The sequence below is a fragment of the Dromaius novaehollandiae genome, chromosome 5, assembly GCF_036370855.1.
Source record: "Dromaius novaehollandiae isolate bDroNov1 chromosome 5, bDroNov1.hap1, whole genome shotgun sequence".
In the NCBI taxonomy this organism is placed as follows: Eukaryota; Metazoa; Chordata; class Aves; order Casuariiformes; family Dromaiidae; genus Dromaius; species Dromaius novaehollandiae.
Window position 1 is genome coordinate 19,288,783 of NC_088102.1, and position 14,561 is coordinate 19,303,343.

At 45.0% G+C, this 14,561-nt stretch overlaps 1 protein-coding gene across 10 annotated transcripts in view; it reads left to right on the forward strand.

The window, feature by feature from the left end:
• The first annotated feature begins 1,178 nt into the window (after positions 1-1,178).
• Positions 1,179-14,561, forward strand: part of TC2N (tandem C2 domains, nuclear) — a 34,234-nt gene continuing 20,851 nt past the window's right edge. The window contains exons 1-3 of one of the 10 annotated variants that reach the window (XM_026112389.2): positions 6,549-6,768; positions 9,710-9,781; positions 11,345-11,524. The gene's annotated coding sequence lies outside the window, so the exon portion shown is untranslated. Of the gene's footprint in view, positions 1,234-1,367; positions 1,406-1,478; positions 1,581-1,654; positions 1,802-6,547; positions 6,769-9,649; positions 9,782-11,344; positions 11,525-14,561 lie in introns of those variants that run through there. The other 9 variants (XM_064512171.1, XM_026112436.2, XM_064512170.1 and 6 more) reach the window with 9 other exon arrangements.

Sequence of the window (14,561 nt, forward strand, 5' to 3'; positions counted from 1 at the left end):
AATCACTGAAGAGCTTGAAAAACCCGGGTGCAAACCTATGCTCACGCGACCTGATAGCAACAGGCTGCATACAAGAACTGTATCAGTAGTTAAACATGCTTTTATGAACAGTGAAAATAAAGCTGCTCAGTCACACACAGAGATGCCTTGAAACGTGTGCTTAATGTACACTTCAAAAGAGCTCAGATAATTCTGGAAGCATACCACATTACTTTCATTTCTTTAAAATAGTGGCCATACATACTCACATGAGCCCCATCAGCAGGAATCAGAGCTCCTCCACTATATGATATCGCCATACTGTGCTATTGGCTCTTAACCATTAACACAGATTCTTTGTTAGTTCAAATATGCGTCTGTGCTTTTGGCAAAGGCTCTTCCCTTGCAGTGGCTCTGGAGTCTGAAGTAGCTGTGTTACAGTGCATGATGACAGGCATGAAATTCTTAGTTAGCATCAGGTCCATGGTGCTATTAAATTTAAAATAGAAAATATCATCATAGAAAAGCTACGTTCTTGGTGGATGGGGAATCCCCCAAAGGCTGGGATTCAAGAGCAGTTAGGACGAGCATGCAAAACTTCAGCCACTTATCTGAGCTTTGGAAGTACACAATTTCCTTGAGGAAACACTGCCTTTTCCCCAGAAATGCAGCCCCACTTCCCGCTTGCCTCCTCCCACCCGGGGTATTTTGGCACTTTTGGTTCTGGTGCTCGTGAGGAATGGGAGCAGCGGAGGCGAGAGAAGGTGAAGGGCCAGGGTAAAACAGCCTGGAGTCTCCCCAGTCCTGCACTTCCTGAAGGGAAATTCCTGAACCCAAATTTCCTGGGGAAATTTCTGAACCTGTTCACGGTGCGTGAGCTGCAACGTATCCCACAGCCTGTGGCAGGGGCTTCTGCTCGCGTGTCCGTGCAAAGCCTGACTTAACGACGCTCAATATTCCAGGTGGAAACGCTGTTTGCTGTGCCAGTGTGAACATTAATAAATCACTTTTCTCCCCAAAACACACGCCCGGTCTCGGCACAGCGCTGGCACCGGCAGTGGCGGGGTAATGGTGCCGCGGGCAGCCGGGAGCCGTGGTGGGCAGCTCCCCGCTGGCGAACCTGCCCCGTGGGCCGCGGCCCGGGCGGGCGGGCCCGGAGCCGGCCGCGAGGCTCCCTCGGGCCGACCGGGCCCGGCCAGGAGGCGCCGCGGCAGCGCACCTGAGCGCGGCAGCGCCGAGGGCCCGCGGCGGCCGGTGAGGCGGCAGCGGTGGCCGGGCCGGGGTGCTGCGGCAGCGGGGTGCTGCGGCAGCGGGGCGCTGCCCTCCGCGGGGCCGGGCCGGGTCGGGCCGGGCCGGGCGGGAGGGAGGAGGCGCGGCGGCCCGCAGCGAGGCGCCGAGGAGCCCCGCGGGCGCGCGGCCGGCGCAGGTGAGGCGCTGCCGGGGCACCGGGCGGGCGCGTCCCGAGGCGGCGGCCGTCCCCTGCCGCCGGGCGCTCGCCTGGGGCCGTGCGGCGGGGGGCCGCCGGGGCCGGGCCGGGCCGGGCCGGGCCGGGCCGGGCCGGGGCGGAGGGTTCCGCAGCGGCTGGCGGGGCGACCGCGCCGGTAAGTGACGAGGCGCCGCGGAGGGAGCCCCGGGCAGCCTCTCCCGCGGGCGCCCCGCTCCGCGGCCGCGCGGTGCTTCAGGGGCGCCGGGGGGAGCGGTGCCGCGGCCGGGCTGCCGTGACCCGGCAGAGCCCCGCTGGAGCAGCGACACGCGCTGGTGTTTCTGCCCCTTGTGAGTTACTGTCTTCTCGCTGTGTGCATGAGGCTCCCGAGACGCAAAGGTGAGCTGGTGATCGTCTCCCTAAACGCTGGTGTGTTTCGCTCGATGCATACTGGTAGTCAGGGATCTCCCTATGGGACAGCGCGTGTTCGAAGTCAGAGTTGTGTGGGGAGACGCGCAGGTTGGTCTTCTCTGTACGGTTGCAAGTAGGCTGGACTTAGCCGGGTAGTTCAGCTTGCAGAGCGTGAATTGTGCAAGGCAGCATTATCGGGCAGCTGGTGGTATAAGCGATGCTACACATCTGTAACACCTCGCCATCTCGCCGCCGTGTCGGTGAGGGGTTTGGAGTGGTCTTCCCTTTTCAGTGCCTGGGGTTTTTTTTCTTTATAGCTGCAGTAATGTTAATTTGACTGTGTGCTTGCAAGGTTTGGCTTGGGGCTGTGTTTTTTATCGAATGGCAGACCCTGAGAGATGGAGATAGGTACGAAAATAGTTACTGCATTCAACTATTACAAAATCGTGTCGTCATATAAATTATGTCCCAGATTAAATTGTATTTAAAATAGTCTCAAACTGGTATTGCTGTAAGAAAATGTTCCTATAAAATCAAAATATTCTGTGTAGATTAACATCTAGGCGTTATGATACCAGAGAAGAAATAACACAAATAACTGAATTGCCATCTGAAGGAACGCTTCAGGTGGTTAGTGATATGCTGTAGCCAGAGCTCAAACAGAAGTTGTGAATATGGTTAGCTAGAGTTTCCCTTCTCTACTAGGTGAAATTGGCCTTGGAAAATACATTATATTTACTGAAGTTATAACCTGCTGTATCCAAGGGGAATGTTAAAGTCAAAGTAGCAGTTATGATTGTAAGCAGGTTCAGACTGTCCTCTTCTAAAGCCAGCCTGTACTCCTGTAATGCTTACCATACTGTTGGGTGCCTTGGTTCAGATATTTCTGGTCATTAAATAACAGTCTAAAGTAAAGATCAGCTTAAATTAAACTGGTCTTGTAACTTCCCTTCAATGTGGAAACATGCCTCATGTTTCATGTGGTGCATTTCACTAGTTAGGAATGAAAAAGTAAATATTGTGGCCATTGCTTTAATTTACACTTCCAGTCAGAGTGCTTGTAGTTGTGCACAAAGAAGACTAGACCTTGGTGAAGTACCCTGGGCTAAAACTTGGGCATCTGAACAGTCCTGCAGGCACCCACTCCTCAGAGCTTGAGCCTCAAAATCCCACCTCTATCTCTGCTCTGTACAGGCTCAGGTTTTTTTCCAGTAAAACCCTCAGACTGCCTGAAGATCGGCTTCGTGGTGTGCCTTAGTTCTGACGATGCTGACTAGTTGGGTGCCTAAGCTGTCCTGGGATCCACAAGTGAGGTGTTCCTCGACATTTTGCACTTGGAGAGCCTGGCTGTCTTCAGATTACACCTATGTGATCAGGGCCCAGGGCCCATTTGAAACACATGCAGGGGAATATATTGTCATGTCTGTCTGTCTCTCTTTTTTTTTTCCTTTCTTTTTTCTCCTCCATTGCCTTGCTTTTTTATTCCACAGGCCACGTCCAGAGCTGTCACCCAGACATGGAGAGCCGAGTTCTGAAGGTGTATCTTTCGTTTCTCAGGAGAGTGCTGTAGCCATAAACCGGCATGTTGTTCTGGGCTGGTGGTCTCTGACTCCTTACTTTGGAAACTTTTTCACTTTGCTTTCAATACAGAAATATTCATTAGGTGAGCTGTGATCTTAGCTCAGTGGTTGGGACATGAATCCAGGAGTGGTCCCTTTTCCAGCTGTACATTAAATATTAAAACACATATTTGCAGAACACGTGTGGTTAAACCATATTGAATTACAAGAAAAATGTATTTATTATTAAAGCGCCACTCGATTCTTGCAAATGCATATGAAAATCACACCTACTAAAACCGCTGCACACAGAGAACATGATGGATCCATGGACGTCCCATCAGCTCCACTGCCCTTACCTGTGCTTAATTCGGGTGATGGATTGAGGTGATCCCCAGGTGATTAAATCCTCTTTCTTGCTGTGCTATGAAAGGAGCCTGAATGTAGGCAGTGTTGTTCGGTTGGTCACATGCATACAGGCTGTTCATTTGTTACGCTGGAGAAAAAGCTGAAATTCCTCTCCCTTCTTTGATGTTGTCCTAGTCGTTAGACTCCATCTCGCTTGTTTGTTCTGTCACCTGTGTTTCCTGCTGGCCGATTTGCTTTTTGCTCAGCCTTTGTTGATCCTGAGATTAGACGTTTAAGACTCAGGTTTACCTTACTCTTGATCCGCGGTGGTTGTGGGTTGCCTCTGGAAAGGGCAGTCCTGCTCGGGCTCCCCGCTTTCCCCAACTGCCCGTGCCTGCCCCCCGCCGGGCAGCCCCCCGCAGCAGGAGTTGGAAAAACACTTTTTTTTCCCTTTGTTCTTTTAACATTTATTTTAGTGGTTTAGTTTTCCATCTAATCAGTGCTCCTGGTGTGGCTGCGTGGTTGCCAGCTCCAAGGCGAGCAGCCGTTGGCCGGGGGAGCAGAAGGGCAGCAGCCGCCCTTGGGGCGAGTGAAGTGCGGCCTGCAGCCGTCCGCTTGCTCTTCCCACGTGCGTGCGCGGAGCCAGCGTGCCTGGGCTAGAAGGGCAAATTCCACTAGGAAGCCAGGTTTCGGCTGACTAAGCCTTTCTGTGGATCTCACCCGCTTTGGTTCATACCAGCAGCACCCTTTGACTTTGGTGGAGTTTGTTTGTTCATTTGATGAAAATGTTGCCATTTGCTTCATTCAGTGTTTTTTTGCATGACCTGTAGCCAAACCTGTCGTTCCCCTCTTTGGGCTTTTATTTAAGTTTGTAATAGAATTACTCTAAATCTCCTGGGATACCTTAAATCTGGTAAATATTATCTCTCCAATCTAAGCAGGACAACACCCAAACTCTGTGAGCAACAAACTTATCTTCTTTTTAAAGTGAAAGGCAAAGCTGATTTTGACTTTAGAAAGAACAGGCTGCATTTGGATTAAGCTGTATTGTCATGCTGGTTAGTAATACTATTCAGTCTCCTCAGAAAAATTGATTATGCAGAGAAAAAATCCTAGTGATTGCTTTTGGGGGCTGGAATGAATCTTTGGAGGAGCCTCATCTGGGAAGAGATTGAAATCCTGGGCTTGACTTGAACTCATCTGTGTTGCATCATATCTCTTAATCACATTAATACATCAAACCATGCAGAATTAGTGAGGACACTTCTCTTAACCTTAGTATGAATGTTTATTTGCCTGTCATCACAGCTGAGGTTTACATTAATTCATTGCCAAAGAAAAAAAATTATGTCGGAAATCTGATGCTTATGTTTCCTGCAAATTGTACCCCGGTGACTTTGTTATGAAGTTTTGTTTTTCAGTGATTTAATAGTCACACTTACACTGGAGGGAACAGATAATTAGGCCCCAAACTTAGGCCCTTGGTGTTTTAGGGTTTTTCTGGACGCTGCAATGAGCTTTGGTCTGGCCCTGAGAGCAAGCTCTGAAGAGGCTGCTTTGGCATTTAAAACTGCACTGAAGTGCAAGAAAGCAATCCACAAAAACCATGCCCTAGTGGCCTCAAAACCTTTTAGGCACTTAAATTAATTTGGCACCTATGTTTTGGAGTCTGAAACCTGCATTTAGACTTGTGTAACATGCCCCAGCCCGGGAAAGGGGGTTTGCCGCACTGTAGAGATGAAGGTTAGTCAGAACTAGGTTTACATGTGGTTGAGCTAGCAGTGCTTCTGTGGTTAGTGACAGACGGGTACAAAAAGAAATTGTGCTCCCTATCTCTGAGAGAGTCTTAAATTTAGAAAGGTCATAGTGTTTTGTGTAGAGCTTCTGGGAGACAACACCACGTTCTCAAGACTTCAGAGTCTGGTTGCATTTCACAGTAGAGCAAAACCTTCTAGATATATTATTTTTCCTTATTTTTATCTTTGGAAAATGCGATTGTCTGCGTTTGCCTCTTAGGCTGAGAACTCTTTTGTAATCTTCAGTTCAGGTTGTCTGTCTGCTCAGCAGCGACCAAAGTAATAAATCTTCCTTGACGAAACCTTGATCAAACCCAGAGCATCTCTCTGAATCATCCTGGCTTTCGTTCAGTTCAGTGGTATGTTTACTCAAGACCTACTTTCACCAATGTGTGAAATCATAGGTCAAAATCTCATGTAGAGTGTTGTTTTAAACTCAACAGGATTAAAAAAAAAGACTGTATATTCATAGTGTAGATGTTGCTCACTTTGTCAGCAAATCTGTCTTGCAGGGGGAGGAAGGGAGAGGAAAAAAGAAGGGAATGATAATTTCATGCTGCCAGCTTCTCTCCAGACCTCTGTCTTCTCGGCGCTGAGCAGAGACCCCTGCCTTGCCACATAGTTGTAGCAGCATTTGGCCATTAGTAATTGGGGTGCCAAATGCTCCTGTAAAATTGAGATGGCTCTGATTTCTCCTGAGTTCCTCCACTGTCTACAGAAAATTGTTTTGAAATACCTCTTTTACGCGCTGACTATCTGGTTACCACTTACCTACGAACTTGGGCAGCTGCCAACTACCCCAGCCAGCTTATGTCTCTGAAAAGCATGCTGGAGCTGTTTAAAGAGGTTTTGGGCCTCTGGTCTGGGTGGATTTAAAGGGGGAAAAAAAAAACTTATAAAGACAGGATCCTCCTGGATTTTTATTCTAATGTGTGTTTAGGCAGCTTCCTGAGGTTAGTATGTGTGTCCCGTAGAGCCATACTCACAATCTGTTTTGGATTTGAGTTAATTAAGGTCTGTTCCCATTTCCTGTTCTTGAGTGATTCATTTAGTTTGTTTTCATATATGAGAGGTACTGGCGTCACCTGTGTCCTTTCTTAATCTCAGCCATACTTCTTTCATCCGTGATTTATACAATATATGTAATTCCTTCCTCCCTCCAAAATGTTGTAACTGATTGCAGAGTGTGACAATGAGGAGCAGAACTGCTGGAAAGGGAATCTTCTTCCTATGGAAACCCCATAGTTTAAAGGTTTGTTTATTTGCTTGTTTTTAATCCTGAATCAAGATCATGAAATATAATTTTGCATGTAATTATTGATTATAAAAGAAGTACTTTGCCTAAAACAAAACACTAAATGTGTGTGTGTGTGTGCATCTATATACAAAACTCTATTCCATCTTGATTTTTATAAGTCAACAGAGTTCTTTTAAAACAGTATTAATGTTGATGAAACAGTATTTTCCTATGCAGAGCTGTTTGGCTTTTCTTTTTGTTTGGATTTTTACAATATACAGGAGGAGCTATTTTTCATTATCTGTCTGGATATTATATGTGTGTCCATGTGTTTTCTGGGTGGCTTTGTGGTCACGGCACACAGCTGAGGAGTTCTGGATCCTGTTCAGTGCTCTGTTTCAGTCTTGCACTGAGTTGGTTTTGGAGGGCCATCTTCTCAAAGCTAGATGCTTTTGGCCATGTTAAGGAACCCAAGTGCACAGGCAGATGCTCTTGCCTAAAATACCTTCTTTTTGGCTGTCCAGTTGAAGAATGCATCCAGATGTCTCTAGTTCTTTTTGGTATCGGAGTATAGAGGGACAGTTCTATTTTCGTTGTCTCCTGGCATTACCACAAAAAGAGAAAAAAAATGGATTAAAAACTGACACAGTATATATATAAAGTTCTTAATAGTTCAGTTAGATTATAAAGTAACCATCAGTGATTGTCATGATTTTTCCTAATCTGCTTAGAGCGACTTATCTTGTGTTGAATTCTTTCCATGTTCTTGTCAAAAGCCAAGTTCTTTTTACAGAGATTTCAGTCTCTAAGTTTTCTTTTCTGGTGTCCTGACTTCAACTCCTTTTTTGCTGTTTTCCATCCAAGTCCAAACATAATGGATTGCAGTCCAACATAATGGATTTATTCATTTATATTTACTGCCCCAATACATACCATATTGTACATCCTTGTCCAAGTCGGTAAATTTATCTACAGTTCACAGGAACAGTGATGTCAGTACAGTAATTGGATGAATTGGTTACTTGCCTAATGCAGCATTAGGAAGAAATACTATCTCTAACAACTATTACAGCCCAGAGCATAGGGGATTCAGTATATAAAAATTCCAAGTTTTAAGCTTTATCATGGGATAGATTTATAATGTTCTCTCCTTAATTCAAACATAAATCTTGCATGAGAAGAATTGGCTCAGATTTATGAAAATTGTGCTTTTGGCCCTTGTAAATGATATTATTAATCTTCTGCATACTGGGGCAGGCTCGGATTAAGTCTGCATTTAAGGGATGCAGGTGCGAGACTATAATGCTAAGTAGGAGTCAGGATGTCACTGGGGGCTGTGTCAGAAGAACGACTTCTGATCGTGTGCTCTTGCCAGAGCTTATTCCCCTTCTCCAAGGGGTGCCTGCAAAGCAGAGGCAGTTGTTCCTATAGCGTAATAGCTCAAACACACACCTGCTCAGCTTTATTTTTCTTCAGGGAAGTAGGCAATAGCAATTAGTGCTGCTTCGTGACTTACTCTCAGTTTGGTGGTCTGTTCCTGGACTGCGTACGCAGATGCGCTGAAGGGTTTTTGGCCTCCTCCGGTTTGGAGCCCTGGGAAGAAGCAGCTGCTGAGCTGAAGGAGACTGTGGCTGGATTGCACAAGTGCCTTTCCTGTAGGGTTCAGTTCAAGGCCTGCGCAAAGGGAGACGTATATTAGATCATCTTCATTAGGGTAGAGAAGGTGGAGGGAGAAGGGAGAGGTGCAATGGGACAGGGCATGGTCCTTCCCGGTTGCACGTAGGAAGCTGTAGCTGCTGAGGCAGAGCTTCTGCGGTGGGTCACTTGCATCTAAACCGTCTATGCACGAGAATGTGCAAATCGACTCATGGGATTGTAGTAAACCCTCCTTTTTCTGTTATGACAATAGCTCAGCTAAGAACTGACTTCTGAGCTGGTTTCTCTGCCTCAGGAGAAGCCTGCTAAAGGTGTGTGTGTGGGGGAAGTAGTGTTTTTGTACCATAGTTGCATCCTGACTGCTAGTGATAAAGTGCTGAGCGCTCTTGCTGATTACAAATATTTTAAGCTTTACGTGCAACTGTTATCTCTAGGAGGCAAAACAGCAGATAGTATCCTACCTGAATGCTACTGCAGTCATCAGAGGGCCTGGGCAGGCGCTCTCTGTAGTTTCGAATCCTCCATCTCATCTCCACTTGCTCATAGTCCTGTTGGGAGTATAAAGACAGTGACGGACCAGAAACAGAGTTTGGGATCTCAATACAGCACTGTGGGAATGAGAGCAATCTTGCTGTCGCGAGCTTTAATTAAATATATTCCTATCTTATCCTGTGTCATGGTTGATCCTGAGGTGCATAGTGAAATTGTAGTATCAGCTTGAAAAAGAGCTATTGGAGAAGTGGGCTGATGTTTTGAGAACTACAATACAGATCTGAATCTATCCATTGAACTGGAAATAGGGCTAAGATATTAACAGTGAAGATGATTAGTTATTAGAGTATTGTATGAGATAGTTGAGGTGGGTTCTCTACTTTTCTGGTCTTTATATAAAATTGAGTGTCTTCCTGCTTAAGCTGCTATGTTGTAATGCCAGGGTAGCTGGATGAAATGTTAGTAATTTAGGAGGTCAGAACAGGGGAACATAATTGTCCTCCTGGTCTTGAAAAGTAAGCTGCTATTTTAGAAAAGTATAACTAAATGAGAGGAATTTGCAGGAAAGGACCGTGTTAGCTCTGACCCCTGGTCCGTTTAGTTCTCTGTCCTGTTTCTGAGAATAGATAGAGGAAAGTGTAAAGTTTTCCTCTGCCCATGGGGTGTTAAGCCATAATTTGCCAAAGTGGAAAGGTTCTTCCTGTGCCAAGGCAGTTAGTGGTTTGCTTGCATCATGGAGCGTGACACTTTTCCTAGCAACTTTTAACCATCTTTCTGTTACCAGATTTAATTGCGTAACTATTTACAGAAAGCTACTGAGCGCTTTGCCCCAGGAAGGCTGTGCCGCGGTCCTTCGTAGAATCAGCATCATCTAAATTAGGTTAGTGATGCACAGTCGTTTTCTGTTTTAAATGTGTAATTAAAATTGTTTTTCTGTATTTATTTGCTGCACTGTGAGAGTTTTCCATCTCTTCTTTATGTTTCTGCTGAATTGTCTGTAAGATGTCTCTCACGTGAAAGTCTTTCTGCATGTGTCTTACAAAGCCTCTCTGTCCCGGGTGGATGTTATAAATCAGTTAGGCCTGCCTATAGTGCCAAAACCCAGGACTTTTAAGTTGCATACATTATGTCTTTGGCAGGCACATGCCCTGTGCATGGCACTGCCTGTGTGTGTGTGCATGTGCTGTCCTCGCTCATGCAGTAGCAAAGTACCTGGAGGCAACTTTCTCAGAATCGTTTGACCTATTTTAGTAGCGTTTACCGGTTTCTGGATGCAGTAACCATGAGCCGTCCCTCCTCAAACGAAGAGCGCTTGTCAGACCAGCGTGCAGCTCCTAGATGCTCTCCCCCAGAAACCAAACGGCTACGCGCTGGCTGTGAAAGTTTCCCCTTTTGCAGCGTCTGTGTTACTGAAGGGAGTCCCTCCGACCAGCAGCAAAAGCAGCTTGTGCTGTGCTTTTGGAGACCGGCCGCATTATTGTGGTGCTCTTTGAAAGACTTGCGTGGTTGGAGTTGCCTGCATCTCCTGGGGCTGCGCCTCCGAAAGGCAAAGAGGCAGTGGAAGAGTGACGTTCGGCCGGGGCGTGAGCTGACGGGCTGCGCTGGCTCTCTCCGCGGCGCAGATCCTTAGCTGCTGCAAATTGTCACGGCTCCGCTGGGGCTAGTGGAGCTGTAGACACTTGCGTCATTGAAGGGTCTGTCCCAAATGCTCAGTAAGAACTCATCATCCCTGTTTCAGGATATTTTCTTTTACACCTCTTGCTTAGTGAGTACTGGCTGCTACTAGAAACTGCAATGTTTCTGGAACACAGATCTGAGAATGTGTTTTATATATTTATGGCTGGAAATAAATTTCCTAATGATTTTTGATGGCTTTCTTGAAACATCTGGCTCATCCAGTTTTCCCAGTTTGAGATCAGACGCTTCACCTTTGTTTCCATTACGTAGTTTTAAATGTGTTACTCGATCATCTCCTATGGACCAGTGGTATGACTAAATGTGGTAAAATACATCAGCAGTCTCCTAGTTTGTTGCAAAACACATTCTTTCATCATAAGGCAGTAAAAACCTGACATTTCTATTGAGACTGTGTGCAGCTTTTAATGTTTAGTATTACACTCATTTGTTTTCTATCATGTTCTTCCTATTTAATGATTTGTTGAAAATATTTGCTTTCTTCTGCAAACATCTCAGTCTTGTAATCATTCTGGAAGCATCTGGAATAGTCTTCGATGCTGTGTTTATCTAACTTTCGCGCGTTCAAAAAGTCTATCAGAGAAATCTGGAAATCATTAAGATAATTATGTTCTCCATCTAAATACATTAAAATAGTAGTGAGAGTAATTCCCTGGACTCTATGCATGTTTGTGGTTGGTTTTTAAACTTTCTTCTTTGAAGTTGTTTCCATGATGTTCTAATAACATTGGCTTTCCTTCTGTGTTAGTGTCGAAGGACTGTTGCTGAGTTACATTTGGTTGTCTGATTGTGGGTTGATGCTGGGAAGAGGAAAGCAATGAAAAAGCTTGCTGAAATTGGTGAAGAACACCAAGAAAGAGAGGATTTGAACGAGGGAGTGCTGAGATCTGGGCCTGGTTCCCTCTTCTGCTGCAGGTCTTCTCTGCAGGTGATTGGATTTCTCTGCCTCAGTCTTTTGTCTGAAAATTGGGAATAATTCTCCCCTCAGGGAGAGGTTAACTCCTGTCCTTTTCCTGGTCTGATATCTCCAAAATGGAGTATGTTTTTGATTGTGTGTATGCATATTGCCTAACAAAAACTTGGCCCAAAACTTGGAGGTGGCATCTAGGAGTCCTCACTTGTTAGCATGGATGGCATTGCCAGGAGGTCGGTACCTCTTTGAAGTTTGGTGGTGTACCTGAGAAATGTCCGTACCAGTTCAGATTTGTTCAGTAAATTTGTTCCCAGGCATGTAAGTGCGACTGTTTAACAAGCGTCAACTTCTGTCAAGATCATGAAGTACTTGCTTAGTCCCCTATGAGACTTTTCTTTTTAACAACCCCCCCCCCCCCCAGTTAAAGAAATATACAACAGAGCTCACTAAATTTTTCTGCCCCACACGGTAAAGACAAAACTTCTGCGTGCAGTGAAAGTTGCATAGCTAACCACAGGTAACTTAGAAAATACCAGTATTATAAAAGAAATTAACTGGGTGCCAAGCCATCTAATTTACTGCCAGGATTGCTCTTCTGAATTAAACCCCAAATATATATATCTATACAGCTTAATTAAGTAAACAGAACTTCAGAGTGTGACTTAGAGCATCCACATTGTGATTTCATGAAGAAAGCAGGGTGCTCTAAGCAGCATGAGGGAGGACTGTGTTTTGGTGATCTGTCCCTCAGCAAATACTGTCATTTTTTGTAATGTGTTTAGGAACAAAAGTGCAAATTTTGCCACTGGCTTTGACACCATTATGTTTTTAAGCACAAAACCAAGTGTAAACATCAGTCTTGGAATTCTCTTTTCAAAAATCTCTTATTTAAGCTCAAAGTGAGCTGGAAACTCTAAAGTATGTGTCTATATACCTTGCCATTTCCTAGTGATATTACTTTGCTACTGATATTACCAGGCCTGTAAAAGAGTAATATGTAAATAGCAATATCATACTGTACTCTTCAGTACAACAGGCAGTAACAAATTGCTTTTATATTTGCCTGCAGGTAGAAAGGAATGTGTGGGTGCTTCCACATCGTTAGATGAAAACAGAAGCGAATGGTCAAAGATTATCACAGGATATTTGGTCTTACTGTAAAAGAACCTGGCCTTTGTCTTTTTTAATTGCAGAAATATAAAAGATGTAGAATTCCCTTCTTACTGCTAAATCCTCAATATTGGTACGTGGCCTTGCCTCAAAGCAAGGCGCTCAACCCAGTGATGCAAAGGCAACTGCTTGTGACAGATGATTTACATTTGTTTACTCACTTACACAAACGGTTCCAGCTAAGCAATTCTGGGGAAATTATTTCCATGAACTGAATTGTCTCTGACGTGGGAAAAACTGCATCCCCCCCCCCCCCCCCCCAATTTATGTAACTGGAAAGTTGGGCGGTCGCTCAAGTTTTTGTTTCCTCACCACCAGTAGTGAATAAATTCAACCTGGACATTTTGAGATAAAAGACTGTTTTGCCTGAGCAAACTGCCACCGATGCTCAGATATCGTTGTTGCAACGCTTAGAGCAAATGCAACAGCTGTTACAGCCCAGTTTAAACATGATGAACAAGAGTAAAGCATATTAACTCCAGCTGTGTACTGATAACAGCTGGGAAGGAAAATCAGTGCATGGGAGCCTTAAAGTAAACTTTGAGTTCCAGCGTGGTTTCCCAAGGTGAGCCTCCCGGCAGGAGGAGCGGTGCTGAAAGCTTGATTCATAGAAACGCGGAAGATCCCATGGGAAGCTCTCGTGCATCTCTTTGTGCTTCTGTAAAGACGTAGTGGGTTGTGTCGGTGGGGCTGGCACCTCCTCTGTAGTGTTTCAGTACAAATCTCCTAGCAGACTTAAATGCGTATGGCAATTTTGAGATCAGGGAGGGTAACGTGTGTAGAGTAATGGCGTCTCTTTAAGTAGGATGCTGAGCACCTGTTCTGCCTGTTAGAGACTGCGCTGCAATCTCCTGAGTAGCATTCTGCTGTTTCGGAATAACGTGTCAGGCTCAGGCTGCTTATGAATTTTTTTACGTTCAGGTCACTCCATTTTGTTCATTTTGGACAACCGAGCACAAAGAGCATTATAAAATCAGGGGAAGTGATGAATGTCACTTAGTGGTAAAAATAGCAGAAGTTCTTCAGAGAATATTGCATTAAATGAAAAAATTCCTTGAGTCCTTGTTGCGGTAGGGTAATGGTTCACTTCAGCTGTTTGATAGGTTTCGGTCTAATGGGAATATATTTTAAGAATTTCCTTCTAATCGGTACTCTGTGGTAGCTTGTAATTAAGAATAATTCTGGAACAGTTATGTAGTTGTAGTAATAGATCTTCATTATATCTCATGCTTGCATTTTAAAGTTGACAAGTTAATTCAAAGCCTTTTAAATGAAGCCTTGTGCTCTCAATGACCTTGCGAAACCCATAACTTAAAATATAAATAGCAATGCTAAGCCACTGTAGAGGGTGAAAGAGGGAGTCGGAATATATGCTGTGCTTGGTCATTACTTGTAAATCGACACATCTAGGGGTACCTTTCTTTCAGATGCACCCTCCCCGTGGAAGGAAGTAATGTTAAGAAAAGAAAGTTTTTGAAGTTAGGTGAAGCATTCATAGCTTGACACCCATCAAATTTTTGATTTTGCAGTGTAATGAAAGACAAGTTTATGGTTGATGCTTTGGCAATTAACGTTATTTCCATTAACACTATTCGTGTGGTTCCCTAGCGGTCCCTGAATGCACATACAAACACGACGCCTGCCCTGCCACAGTGCAGATGCGAATAGCTCCTATGCTGGAGCACGAGAACTTTTGGCAGTTTCCCGTGGTTGAGATAATCGAGCAAATGTCTGTTTTTGTGTAACTGCCATCTTCTCTGTGTGTTATCCCCGTTTCTCCCACTTGTTGTCTCTCCCATCCCTTCAGTTTATTTTCCTGTTCTGTTTGGTGTCTTCTTGTGACCTCGGTGGAGTTGGAGTCATATCTTAGGTATGTTCTGTG